Source organism: Molossus molossus, unplaced genomic scaffold, assembly GCF_014108415.1.
Source record: "Molossus molossus isolate mMolMol1 unplaced genomic scaffold, mMolMol1.p scaffold_m16_p_10, whole genome shotgun sequence".
Classification (NCBI taxonomy): domain Eukaryota; kingdom Metazoa; phylum Chordata; class Mammalia; order Chiroptera; family Molossidae; genus Molossus; species Molossus molossus.
The window spans coordinates 5,443,505-5,457,592 of NW_023425345.1; the positions used below are offsets into that span (position 1 = coordinate 5,443,505).

General features: G+C 59.1%; 1 long non-coding RNA gene across 1 annotated transcript; it reads right to left on the reverse strand.

Moving 5' to 3' along the window:
- Window positions 1-1,226: 1,226 nt before the first annotated feature.
- LOC118624519 lies at window positions 1,227-13,449 on the reverse strand. Its single transcript, XR_004958370.1, has 3 exons — window positions 13,340-13,449; window positions 1,730-1,874; window positions 1,227-1,563 (listed from the first exon to the last, which is right to left on the reverse strand). It is a non-coding gene; the product is annotated as an uncharacterized LOC118624519 (long non-coding RNA).
- Between the last annotated feature and the right edge of the window lie 639 nt (window positions 13,450-14,088).

Sequence of the window (14,088 nt, forward strand, 5' to 3'; positions counted from 1 at the left end):
GGGACAAACTGCAACCGAGGTAGGTGGCCTTAGCGGGAACCGAACCTGGGTCTCTCTGGACCTCAGGCCAATGCTCTAACCGCTGAGCCAAACCGGCCAGGGCTGATTTTTTCTTTTAAAAGTCTGGGTGATGGAAGATGACTTGACTTTGGGTGGTGGGCACACAGTGCAATATACAGATCTTGTGATATAAAAATCCACACCCGAAATCTACATAATCCTATTAACCAGTGTCATTCCAATAAATTTTAATTAAAAAAAAAAAAGTCTGACCATGTCACCATGCTCCTCTCCTTCTTAAAACTTCTCCACAGCCTGGCCGGTGTGGCTCAGTGGTTGAGTGTCGACCCTGCACCAAGAGGTCGCCAGTTCAATTCCAGGTCAGGACACATGCCCAGGCCGTGGGCCTGATCCCCAGTAGGGGGCGTGCAGGAGGCGGCCAATCAATGTTCTCTCTCATCAATGTTTCTATCTCTTTCTCCCTCTCCTTTCCTCTTTCTCTAAAATCAATAAAGAAAAAAATATTTAAAAGAGAAAAAAACTTCTCCATGGCTCCCCATTGTCCTCAGGGTAAAATCCCCTGCCAACCTTTCTAGAGACACTCGGGCCCCTCCCCTGTTCTCAGACCCCAAGTCCAAAGTATCTTTCATTCCAAACAGTGTGCAGGCCTCCCCAATCCTCCACACGCTTTCCTGCCTCTGCACCTTGACTCTCGCATCTCCTTTTACCTTACTGACCACAAGGCTGCTTTCCTTTCTGTTCACACCCTTCTTTCTCTATGAGGTTTGACCCAAATGTCATCTCCACTGGGAAGCCTTCCTTGATTGCCCCAGACGCAGCTCCCTTTGCTGGGCACCCCTGGCCTTTGGTTCCCAGAATCATTTCATACGACCCTGTAGATCTCAGACTGACCCCACTTCTCACTGAGCCCATTAAAATGCACCCTCAGCACATGCTAAATATAATCATGTGGCTAGAAACACATTGTAAAGGGTTTTTGTGATTTTCTCATTTGGGAATTTTGACTAATTTTTATTTTGCTATTTTCTTCACGTGCTTTGAAACTGGTGCTGTCTTCTTTAGTTCTCGGATGGTTTGTGGGCCAACAGAAAGCCCCTAGGCCCTGAGCCTCCCCTGCCAGAGGTTCAGATCCCCCGGTGCTGTCTCTACCCAACGTGACTGTGGGGGTGCAGTGGATTAGGGGTTTATCTACCTATCTCCTCCTCAGGACCATGACGCTCCAGGTCAAGGGACAGTTCCTGACTCCTCTCTACGTCCCAGGTGGTCAGCAGACAGCTAGGCACGTATGCTCAGTCCATGGAAGAGTAACTTCATCAAAATCTTCTGCCTCTACAGTTCTAATACAATGCAACTCATATTTATTTCTGTTTCTGTCACTGTCTCTACAAAAGATTTCTATAATTGCTACCTGTTCTCTCAAAGCAGCTCTGTGTCAGGTCACTCTGTCGGGGTGGCCAGTGTGTGCGGTCAAGAGCCTGCCGTGCCCCCGGGTGTCAGCTGCCCTGAGTCTCGTGACGATGCCATAAAGTCGACCTGTTAACCCTATTGACAGAGAAGGAAACTGAGGCTCAGAGCAGAGGACTAACTTGCAAATAAGAGGTGGCAGAGGTAGGAAGCAAACTCAGGACTGTCGGACTCCCAGTCCCCTGACCGCCCTCAACACCCCGCCCTCCCCGGCACAGGTCCCCTGTCCGCCACCACACCTCACCTGCTCCTCGTCCATCCTCTGCTTCCAGGCACGACACAGACTTCACCTCCACCCACACGCGTCACCCCGCCAACAGTGGGGCTGTCTCAGCACCGTCACCCTTCGGTCGCAGGTGTGCTTCCAGAGTCCGCCCGCTGCGCACAGGCTGCAAACAAGAGGTGAAATGACGAGACGCCAACCTCACCGGCTCCGAGCTCAAGATCAGGCAGCCAGCCCGGCGCAGAGGTGAGACCTCGCTACCCGCCCTTCACTCTGAAGATGCCGGAGGTCACGTTCAAACACCCACCACACCTCCGAGTTGGGCAGGGCCCCCAGGGCTGCCTTAGCGCTTCCCCAGCTTGAGCCCACCCTTGGGCTCCGAGCACCAGCCACCCTAGATCCCCACATGGGGTTCGGAGCAGAGCGTGGGCACAGGCCTGGCCACCTGCCATCCTCCTCTCAGGGTCTCAAGACCAGGGGTCAATACGTTCATGGGAAGTGGGGTCCCAAAGTGACCCACTTAATAAACCCCTGTATTTCTTTTTTGTTTTTCTTTATTGATTTTAGAGAGAAAGGAAAGGAGAGGGAGAGAGATAGAAACATCGATGAGAGAGAACATTGATTGGCCGCCTCCTGCATGCCCCCCACGGGGGATCGAGCCCACAACCTGGGCATGTGTCCTGACCGGGAATCGAACCAGTGACCTCTTGGTGGATCGGTCGACACTCATCCACTGAGCCACACCAGCCAGGCTAAACCCCCCTATTTGTAGAGTAATTGCAATTTGCACAAGGCTCCGCCTCCTTTATTTCGGTAGCTCCTCCCCCATCCCAGCTGGGGGCAAAGAACGACCCAGTCCACTTGGCTCCTAGAGGTGGCACCTGGGCCAGGACCCCAGAGCCCAGACTGCAGCCATGGAGAGGGGCCTGCAAGCTCTATTCGTCTCTCACGGACTCAGAGGGGCCCCTCTTTTCTAAACCTCAGCTCCCTGTCTGTGCCACAGGGGTGTGTGGCCGGACAACCCCTAAGACCCCGTGTCGACCATGGTGCAGAAGGCTGGTTGGGCTACCAAGGGGGAAACTGAGGCCCGGAGCTTTCTAGAGCGCCCCCCCCGCCCCGCCCCAGCAGCTGCACACTGTCCCTGTGCGCTGTCAGGAGGAAGTCACCACATTCCAGCAGGGCCAGCAGGATGAGTCACCAGGTGGAAATGATGCTGCAGAGGGAGGCCTGGGGGCCGGGACACTCGCCCCCACCGAAACCACAGCCGAGGAGGGCAGCGACGGGACTCCGAGGACTGGCCCGAGGGCAGGCTGCCGGGCACAGATTCAGACGGTCAACGGTGAGCTCAGTGAGCCTTTCAGCCCGAGGCCCTGGAAGCCACCCAGACCGCCAGTGATACCAATAATCACAATAAAAACACCAGCACTCAGCAGTTAGCAAGTGTGTCGGGCGCCTTACACCTGTTACCTCACGGCCGCTGCCGCTGAGTGTCAGAGGACCCACCTGACAGATGAGAGCCAGGGGGCGCAGAGACACTAGGGTGCTGTCCCCGGCCACACGGGCAGCAGAGCCTCCATCCTTCGCACCCAGGGGTTCTCCCCACCCCGCACAGTCCAGGAGCGCTTCATGTTAGCTCAGAGGCCCGCAGACACCTGGGAGGGCCCCCAAGGGGCAGAGTCATGAACTGGGCTGAGAGGCAGATGACTTATGGGTAGGTGGTACCCTCTGGGGCCTTAGCCTGCACATCCCGAAAACCAGAATCGGACCTGGAGTGTCTCCAAGGCCCTTCCTTGGGCTGTGACCGTTGAGAGGCCTCCAGGACCTCACGCACAGGCATGGCCTCGCCGCACCAGTGAGGGAGGCGGAGCCCCACAGTGGCCCAGTGGCCCCCACAGGCAGGCAGCCGAGGGTGCGATGCTCATCCGGCAGGAACGTGTCTGAGCTCACCTGGAACGAGGCCTCGGGGCCCTGGGGACACAGGGTACAACTCGGGAGCCCGAGCTGGGTCTCCACAGTGCCAGCCTCCGGGCTGTTCCCACAGGGAACGCAAAGGACCCCAAGCCAAGACGGGGCAGACGGGGGGTGCCAGGAGAACAGGCCCGTTGGCCCGCCCCGACAGGTCCACAGCTGGGCTGGGCTCCAGGCCTCGAAGGAGACAGTTACATGGGGTGGAGGCTGCAGGCACCTGGGCAAAAGGGAGGACAGAGGGAGGAGATCTTCGGTGAGAGGAGAGGAGAGGAGAGGGGTCTCCATCCTGCACGGGGACAGGGATCCATCTGTGATGAGAAGCAGGACTCCCGTCTCAGGGCCACAGGCTCACCGCCAGGGCAGCTCCTGTTACCAGCCGGACCCTGATGCCCTTCCTCTGACATCTCTGCCTCAGGCCTCTCCCTGCCCCCTCCCACCACTCTCTCTCTCCCTCTCTCTCTTGCATTCCTCTGGGAGCTGATCAGGGCTTGAATGACACCCCAGATGACTCTTTGCTATTAATTCCCACACACAGAATGGGGCCCTTGTTCTCCTCTCCCTGAGGAGTCACCGTGGCCAAAGCCATCCCAAGAGCTCCTGACTTAACCCTTCTCCTGGCTGCTCCTCTGCATGTCCCCACACAGGGCGTGGGCGCAGAGAGCACGTCTGGGAGAAACCAGGGCTCTTGCAGCCCGGAGCTCCAAGCACCAAGTCCCCAGGATGGGACAGCAGGACCACCCGACCTCCCTGGAGGGCCTGACCCAGCTGCTGGCCTGAGGCTCCCCACAGGACTAGTGGCCAGAAGGCCTTGCCTGAGTGTAGAGCCCAGGGCCAGCCTGGCATCGCCGGCCCCCGGGAGGCTTCTTCAAAGGGAAGCCCTGGGCCCTGCCCTGGCCCTACGGGTTAGAAGGACTAGAGGCCCATCACCGCCTGTCCTGGCAGGTCACCGAGGAAAGAAAGAGGTGATTCTTCCGAGCCTGGAGGACAGAGGAGGCACTGGTCTGTTCAGTCAAAGCCCATCGTCCCCTTCATTCCCGGTCCCCACCCCCACGCCACCCAGACCCATGCCGTGGGAACACAGGGAGAGGGACCTCTGCCTCAGAAGCAGCTAAGCTGGGAATAGGAGCTGGGGAGCTGGGCACAGGCCTGAGAGAGCAGCAGGGTGAGGGGCATGGCTGTGGACCAGACAAGGTGGCCTGGGGGGAAGCACGCTGGGGCCACGGGCTGGGGCCACGGGCTGGGGCCACGCAGGGAGGCCCGGAAGGTCAGGCAGGAGGTGTGCACCCTCATCAGAGCCAGTCTGTGGTCCTTGGCACAATCTTGGTATCTCTAACTTGTCACTTCTCCCCATCGCTCCTTCCCCAGGACCCTGCACCCCCTGGTCGACAGGAACAGGGCAGGTGAGGGGGGCGGGGCACAGAGACTGAGAAATGCAGGGCTGGGGAGAGCAGAATTAGGGGCTAGAAAAGAGGGCGAGCGAGGAAGGAGAGGGGCCAGAAGGGGAAGGACCACCCGCTGTGGGGTGAAAACTGCGAAGCCTCCCAGAGGGAGAGGCTGTGGACAGAAAGAACAGAGAGAAGAAGCAATGGTGAGAGAAGGAAATCGAGGCAGAGAGAGTAAAACAAGCCTCGGACAAGAGGCAGGGACAGAAGTAGAAAAGGGAGAGAGCCAAGGCCAGAGGAAGAGGAGGGGGCAGCCGGCCTGCGCTGTCAGGGCCCCTCCCGAGCTCCTCTTGGCCCTACAGGTCCACCGCCCCACAAGGCGCCTGCTCCCCAGCAGCTCCTGGGCAGGCCCAGCGCAGCCTCGGGGCTCAGCTCCCCATCCGCTCCCCGCCCTGCCCGAGGTCCTCCGGTGCAGTGAGGGCACCTCGGAAGAGGTGGGAGTTTTGAGGCTGGGAGGGGAGCCTTAGAGACCATCTGTTCCAATAGTTCCTGCCCCAGCTGCACCATACTCTCCATGAGCTTTTAAAAATAGACACCCACCCAAGTCTAAGACAAGGAATGGGACCTGGGCATCAGTGTGCTGCAAGCTCCCCAATGAGTCTGCAGTGACACCAGGTTTGGGTCACAGGGCAGAGGAGGATGCTGGTCTGTTCAGTCAAAGGTCATACAACCCTCGGGAGCTGGGACTCACAGCAAGGCCTCCGGGTCCCAGCCCAGCCCGGTGGGTCCACCCAGTGCCAGGCAAACAGGAAGGGCCTAAGTGGCAGCACCCTCTCCCTCTGTCCCTTTAGCCTCAGGGCCCAGGACCAGCTCTCCAGGGGTTGCCAGGGCAATCACCATCCCGAGGCCAACAAATCAAAGAGGAAGGCATTGAGCCAGAATGAGATTTCTGTCCCCATTCCCCCGCCCCCGTCCCCCTAGTGCCAAGGCCTGGGGCTGCAAGCTCTAGCCAGAGATGGGGGCGGAAGGTGGGGCAGGAGGGAGGAGGGAAAGACCGGGTGCTTCCTGTCCCCCCCCAGCCCCACCCCACCCTTTCCCTGCAGCCTCCTGGGGCGCAGGGCTGGGCCCCGGGCAGTGCTGTCTGAGCTGACAGATCTTCCCCGTCCTTCCTGCCTGCTGGAGGAAGAGGTGGGGCTGCCCGGGAGCTGGCTCAGCTCCCCATCCCCTCCCCGCCCTGCCCAAGGTCCTCAGGTGCTTGGTGTCCCACTCAAGCCAGCCTGTCTCTCCAGGGCCCCCCAATTCCACAAGAAGAAGAGCACTGGGAATCAAGATGCCTACCTCCATCACACGAGACCCTGGGCACGTCTCCAGTCTAACAGGCAGCCACCTCTTCGGGCCACCCGCCGCCCCTCCCCCCCAGCCTCCCCACCGCGACATTTACTCCTGCGCGCTTCCTTCACTGGCCGCCTGTGGTGTGCCGGGCACTCGGCTCACCCTCAGGGACTCGGAACGTGACCCTCTTGTGGGCAGACAGACAATGCATTTCACAATAAAATACATGTAATATGTATGTAATGTATATAACATATAACGTGTATTATACATTATACATACGTCAGGGTTGTAAATGTGTGTGTCTGTTCACAGAGCAGCGTGGTACAGTGATGACCTCACAGCAAACACGCGGTCACAAGTGGCAGTGAGGGCCGCACAGGGCAGGCTGGGGTGCTGCTGCAGAACCAATGCTGGGGCGGAGGGGGTGTCTCTGTAGGGGGTGTCTCTGTAGAGGTGACCTTTAGGCTGAGCCCCAAAGCGGAGCCAAGGAGGGGCTGTTGGAAGAGCTGAGGGAGGGCGCCCGGAGGCCCGGGCCCGAAAGCTCTGCCCATGTGGGGAGCTGGAAGACGGACACTGGCTGGAGTCCGGGGACGAGGGTGCGGCCGGGTCACCCGAGCCTGTGAAGAGCCCGGACTCCGACCCTCACAGCGGGGAAGGAAGCACGTGTTTGATCGGTCTGTGATGGGAGGTTTTCTTCCCGTCGGTACCCCTGAGCAGGGGGTGTGAACGTGTAGGCACTGCCCCCAAAGAGCCGGGCCAGCCCAGGGACAGGTGCTCTGGGAAGAGGTTTCCGGCGGGTTCTCTCTCTGGTCAGCAGGGTCCAACAAGCACGTGTGCACCTGCCGTGTGCTCGTGTCGGGCACTGAGCAGCTGCCCCCGGGACAAACCGGATGCGAGCCTTTCCCATTACCCTAACCCTGAGCGTACAGGACCTGCAGGGCCGGGCGGAAAAGGCGACGGGATTAAGAAGTACAAACGTAGTGACGGCGATGTGAAGTGCAGCCTAGGGAATACAGTCAATAGTAGTGTAACTGCGCACGGTGCCAGGTGCGTACTTGAACTACAGGGGGGTGCCTGGACCCCTGAAACCCATACCAAATAACACTGAATGTGAACTATAACTGAAAAATAAAATTAAAGAAAAAAAGAACCCCTGGAGGTCTCAGAGGCCAACGCCCTCCCTGCACAGATGCAGGAGGGACTTCCCCAAGGTCACACAGCAAGAGTCGGGACCTTGGCAGAGGCAGGAGCAGCTCTTCCCACTGCACCTGCCAGAGGTTCCAGCCCCGAAGGGGAGACATTCAACCTCGGACTTCTCACCTCGCCACCTGGTAGGGCGACGAGACAGATGCCCATGCCGGCGGCTCACAGGTGTGTGCCACCCAAGCACCTGGACACGCGCGCACTCAGGCTGGGCCCGATCCCTTGCTCTCGCCAAAGTCAGTGCAGCTCCCCCCTGGAAAGGGAAGAGATGTTCCCGGTGTTATTACATCCAAGACGTTACTGCACCCGACACCTGAGCCACCCTCCCTGCAAAACACTGGACATCGGCCTGCAGCTGAAAAGGCCGGGAAGATAGTTACTGTGTCTACCTTTGTCCGGGCACTGTGCTGAGTACCTGCTACTTCCTGGTGTGTGTGTGTGTGTGTGTGTGTGTGTGTGTGTTTCTATCTTTGTGACATTCCTACAAGGCAGCATTGTCATCCTCATTTTAAAAACGAGAAAACTGAAGTATAGCAAAGTTACATGCTGGCCCAGCCCCACCACGGATTACTGGGGCAAAGACCAGATTGAACCCAGTCTCTCTGGCTCCAAGTTTCAGGCTCGTCATCACTTCCCTCCCTTTTTCATTAAAAAGTGACATCATCAAAGGAAAAGGGAACCTTATTATAGAAAGGCCCCTTCAAGCTCTGAAGCTACTGAAATCCCACTGGGTCACCCCATTGTCACTTTGAGGGGACAAAGGTAACCTTGTGAGGTCAGGGATGCACTCACAACCCAACCTCAAACGGGCATCTGTTCATGCCCAGGCCAGCCCCCTGCCCCTGCCCTCCGGCATCCCTACCCCCAGGTTGCCCAGTTGCCTGCTCATGATGGAAGGACACAGGCCTTGCATTTGCCACACAGCCACCTTGCCCTGCAGTAGCAGCCCCTCCAGGGACAACATCTGGGTCTCATCTGATAAAGGCCACCCTCGGCCCTTCCCACCCTTTCTTCCCTCCACCTGCCCCATTCTTCATCCTCACATGTCTGTGCTGCCCTGACTGTGAAGTGTGTGGGAATGAATGAATGAATGAATGAATGAACCAACCAACCAACCAACCAACCAACCAACTCCCAGCTCATGGACAGTGTCCTTGAAGACAAAGCGAGGACTCCTCCCTCTTCATTACCCTTCAGACAGCAGAGCCTTGCCTAGGGTGGGTCCTCAAAAAACACCCGGGTGCAAAGAGTCACGGCAGAGAGATCAGGTTCCATGACTAACAGTCATGTGACCTCAATCAGTCACAGTCAACCCCGTCCACCCCTTTCTGCTTTGGTTCAATGTGATGACAGTCCTGTCCTGGCTCTGCAAGTCCCCAGGGTTACTGGGAGCGATGGGGGAGCAGCCATGACAGCACTTTGGCAGGACAAGAAGCAGTGACTGCTATCACACCCAAGGTCAACCGACAGCCACCTCTGCAGGCAGATCCCCGAGATGCTAATGACAACAGCTGCCATTTACGGAGCCTGTCATGTTCAAGGCACTGTCGTATTTACATACATTATCTGATTTAATCCACCCCACGACCTGGAAGGAGACGGAGACTCAGAGACAGTAAGTCACTTGCCAGGAACACACAGCTAATACATGGTGGGGCCAGGATTCCAACCTGAAGCGTCTGACGAGAGCACCGCACCTTGCTGCCTGTGTGTTGATTCATTCCTGCACGTCGCTGTGTGCCTTCCATGCGCCAGGCGACATGGTGGCAGGTGACACAGACCCGTTCACAGGGACAAACCCAGGGGGAGCAATGTCCTGGTGCAAAGGTGAGCGAGGCAGGAGGCAGGGAGGGCTCCTGGCCCCGGCCAGCCGGCAAGGTGTCCCGTGGACAGGGCTGGGCCTGCTGGAGCTCGGGCCACGCCTCTGGAGTGGGGAGAACCAACGTGGCTGCAGCTTTAGGTCAAGGGTAGGGGCAAGGTAGGGTGTGGGGGCTGTGGAGCTCTGTGCTGGGATCCTGGGGGCACGAAGAACTGAGGACAGTGTCCTAAGCAGTGCCCAGCCCTCCCTGCAGAGCTCCTCAAGGGACACCCACCTTCTTGACTCCTAGGAGAGAGGGAGAGAAAAGGACCAGAATGGGAGGAAGGGGGGTCAGGATAAGAACTTTAAGCAGATCCACTTCTTAACTGCAGCACCTAGAGCATCTCTAGAAAGAGGAAGTGAACACATTGCTTCCCAAACAGATTCGCCCACAAAAGTCTCTTCAAGAAATTCGGTTCAGGTCTAAGGAACAGCAGGGGCCTGAGGTACCATCTTAGAAACACTGGCTCAGGCATGGCCTCTTGTTTTGAAATATCACTCACGGGCTGTCGAATCTGGGCGCGCCCTCAGCGACAACTGGCCTGGCCCCCATTTCACAGGGGAAGAAGGCGGGTGAGGCAACAGGGCCCCCGGAGTCCAGCTGCACCTGACCCCGGCCCTTGGGGCTCCAGCCGCCCGTTCAGCCGTGGAGGACCTCGGCTGTGCCAGGGTTCCGGGTTTTTGGGAAGGTGTCTCCCATTAAACTCAGCTCCTTGAGGTCATACTCTGACCTCCATCACCCTCCCCACCCCAGCTCTGGCCGTGCCCTGCACAGAGGGTACGTTCACAAAAGTTAACCACAGCTTGAGAGGTTCAAGGGAGACACCAGGAAGGACTTTCCGGCAGCTGGACTTGGGTGACAGGAACGAGCAGTCTCCTTCTCTGAGGGCTTCTAAGAAGAGGACAGAGGCCAGCTGCCCCGAGGCGGTGCTGGGCATTAGCCCCAGCTCCCTTGTTCCTGGAAAGGGCGGGATTAGGAGAGGAAGGAAGACTTAGGCCCCAGGACCTGCCTTCCTGGCCTGGGTCCAGGACCCTCAGCTTGGACTGGAAACAAGGACAGCCGACAGCCTCTGTTGGGACAGGCCCCAGAATGCCCCCTCCCCCAGCACTCAGGCCCTCCGCCTCCAGGAAGCCACTCCTGCCTGCTCCAGCCCCTCTGATCGGTTCATCCTTGGAGCTTGGAAGGTAACTCAGCTCGGGGAAGACTCTGTGAGGTCCTGCTGGGCCCATGGCCCCGCCCTCAGGGGCTCCCAGGAGGACGTGGACACTGGCCTGGACAGCAGCCGTGCGTGAGGAGGAAGGCAGGTACTAAGCTCCTGCCTCACTTCCCTGGGCAAGTACCACAGGACAAGAACTCCAACCAGCGTCCAGGAGGCCAGGGCCCGAGCTGGGCTGCAGCAGTGACGAGGAGAGCAAGCGGGACAGGGCGGGGGACGGGCCCTCGGTCTGATGGCCGTAGAGCCCAGGGGTCAGAGGTGAGCTTGGGAGGTGAACTTCGGGGGCCAGTCCACACCCTCCCATCATCAGCTGGGTGAGCTCAGGCCTGTCACTGGGCCTCTTTGTGCCTCAGTTTCCCTCTGAGAGGGAAAATGATAACAGCACCTACTCAGGATTGTTGAAAGGAGAGGACCCAGTGAGTCGAGGGTCAGGGGTTCTGAGCTGGGCCTGTCCACGGGAGGCTCTAGAAGTGGGGGTGCAGGCCAGCGAGGCCCACCCACGAGGGACCTGTCACACACCACCCTGGTCTGATGTTGGGAGTCAACAGGCAGATTATTAACTCCTGAAGGCAAGTCCCCAGTAAATCCCTGCGCGTTTAAAGTAAGTCTCCTCACCTCTCAGTACTAAAGTCCTTTTCCTAATGACCACATATTGAGTACTCACATGTAATAGATAAAATTATCAGCACTTTACACATGCAAAAGCCAGGTCCTGGGAGACGGGCATCATTCGCCCAAGGCCACAGGGACACCAACAGCAGGGTCCCCACTCCAAGGCCCGCGCTTTCCTGGGCCCCACACCAAGAACACAGCCTGGCCAGAGGTGGGGGTGGCCCAGGAAATACTCGGAGCCCCACACGCTCCCCATACATGCACCCGGACTAAGCTTCTGTATTGGTCACTATCGTACCCTTGACCCCTGACCCAAGTTCTTCAGTCCCCCTCCCCTGCCACACCCCAGTGGAACTATACTTCTGGCCTCCAGCTCTGGGGTCCAGAGCCCCAGCCCCCGACCCTGTCCCTAGAGATTTTGGGTCCTGCAGGGGGGTCATCATAGTCTGGGCTCCAGAGAGCCAAGTGAGGGTGAGCAAGGCCCCAAGGGAGGTTCGGAAGGTAGACATGCCTGGACCTCCTGCTCAGTTCACCATTAGCCAGTCTGCAACGGGATCCAAGTTTCAGTATTTTTAAAATCTCCACACACTTCTAAAGAACATCAAACCAGTGCTCTGGGCAGAAGCTGTCAGACATGCAGCGTCTCAGGCCCCGCCTTGGGCCCAAAGAATGGGACCAGGTGACCCTGCACCTTTGCATGGAGAGCCTGGGGCCACCTGTCTCCACCAACCAGCGGTGGGGTGCAAGGGTCCCTGGGTGCTAGAGGGGGCTGGTGCGTGTTCGAGGTGCTGGGAGGGCACAGGCCTGCAGAACAGGGAGAGGACAGCCTGGCCCACGCATCAGCCACACAGCACCAGAGGGGGAGGGCGCTTTCCCGGGTCCGCCTCGGCCCTCAGCCCAGCCACCTGAGGGACTGGGAAGCGTGTCTCCTGGCGGGAGAGCGAGCACTGCCCCAGGTGACAGGTGAGGGACCAGGCCCAGAGCAGGGAACCTAGGGCCGACCCTTCCGCGGAAGCAGGACGGGTGCCCTGGGAAGGGAGCTCGGGGAGCTCAGGGGTTAAGGGTCACTGCAGCCAGCAGCAGCCCTGCCAGGCGGGTCATCAGTGGGCTTTCTCCTCCCCTCAGGGGCTGGGACCAGTATTGACAGCACCCAGGTTGGATCCCAGGAAAATACTGTTGCTCCTGAAAGGCTTCTCCACCCAGGAAAGGACGCCTGACTTTCCAATACACTCACACTCGGCGGGCGCGTTGGGCGAGGACAGGCCCAGAGCCCCCCTCTCCCGCCTCACCGAGGGGGCAGCCTGGGCTGCGTGTGGGGGGGAAGGGTCCTGATGAGCACCCTTGGGGGAAGGGTCAGGAGTGAGGGGGAAGGGGCCCCTCCCACCCGCACTGGGATGGGAGCAGGAGGTGGCGCTGGCCCACCTGGCGGTTCTGCCCAGGGCAGAGGCCAATGTCTTAATCCTGGGCTCCTCCCCCTCTCCAAACTCCCTGCTCTCCAGGGATGAGTATGGGGCCTTTATCCTCCCCTGCTGGAGAAAGCTGGGCCCCCAGGGCCTGGAATGGGATGGAGGGGATCACAGCTGCCAACATGGTGGGTGGATGGAGGAAAGTGTACACAGTGGGAGTCCCCACCCCCACAGCCCTGGGCATCTGACAGCCCTCCCCCCACCCCTGCGGCCCACCTGCTCATCCAGCACCTCTCAGCAGAAAGCCCAAGCACACACTGAGGAGAGGGGAGGAGAAAGGGAGAGACAGAAGGAAGGGAAAAGAGAGGCCCCCCTCTGTCCACCATGGCTTCTCTGCAGGCCCACAGCACCCAATGCCACCCCCACCCCCATCCTGGTGCAGCTGGGCCGGGGAGAGTAAGGGAGGAGGTGGGAGTCAGAGAGGGGAACTGTGGGACCCCACACCCAGCTTCCACCCTGGGCCCTCGCCCTCCATAGCCACCCCTCCCTGCCCCAGGGGGTCTCAGGACCGACCACAGACACCACAGGGGGCAGCAGGCCCTTCCCTCCAAGAGGAGGAACCAAGGGTGGAAGGATGAATGGGGACCCACCGGGATCAAGAGATGCCAGGCAGGCGGGCAGCGGATGGGCAGCAGCGGGTGTTGGAGAGTGCTGCAGGCAGCCAGACACGACCGGCTGGATGCTCGTCCCTCCGTCCCTCTGTCCATCCAGGGCGGCTCCTCTCTGGGCGGTTCTGAGGCCGGGCGGGCGCTGTTAAAAAGCTTTTTATGTGTGTGTGTGTTAATCACATGATTGCCGTTCACCTGTATTTCGAACAAAGACAGCTCACTGTTTCAAGGCCCCGAACAAGAGTCTGGGCACAGGGAAGAGAAGGGAGGCGGGGGGAGGAGGGTTGGCAGCGCCGGGGGTGGCGTCGAGGAAAACTGGGGGGAGATTGTCCAAGGCCGGCAAGCGAGAGAAAGAGAAAACCCTTATCAAACTCCTAATTCACTGGGCTCCGAGGCCCCAGACACACTGGCCCGATTGTCTGGCTGGTGGTGTTCAAGCATGTGTGTGTGTGTGTGTGTGTGTTTCAATGTCCGCTCCCCCCAGCCCCAACATGCCTTCGCCTCGTGTGACTACTTCATTGTGTCCCATTACCCACCCCCCTCCACCCCTTGGCCTTTCCCAAGCATGAGGCCTTGCCCAGACCCCCTTCCAGCCCCACTGCAGACAGGACTCCCTGGGGTGGGCCTGGGGCACTGGCCAGCTGCTGAGGAGCTCAGACCATACCTGGTGGCCAGTGGGCCCAGGCTCCACCTGCCCTCCATGCACACACCTCTGCCTCACACCGCCCACT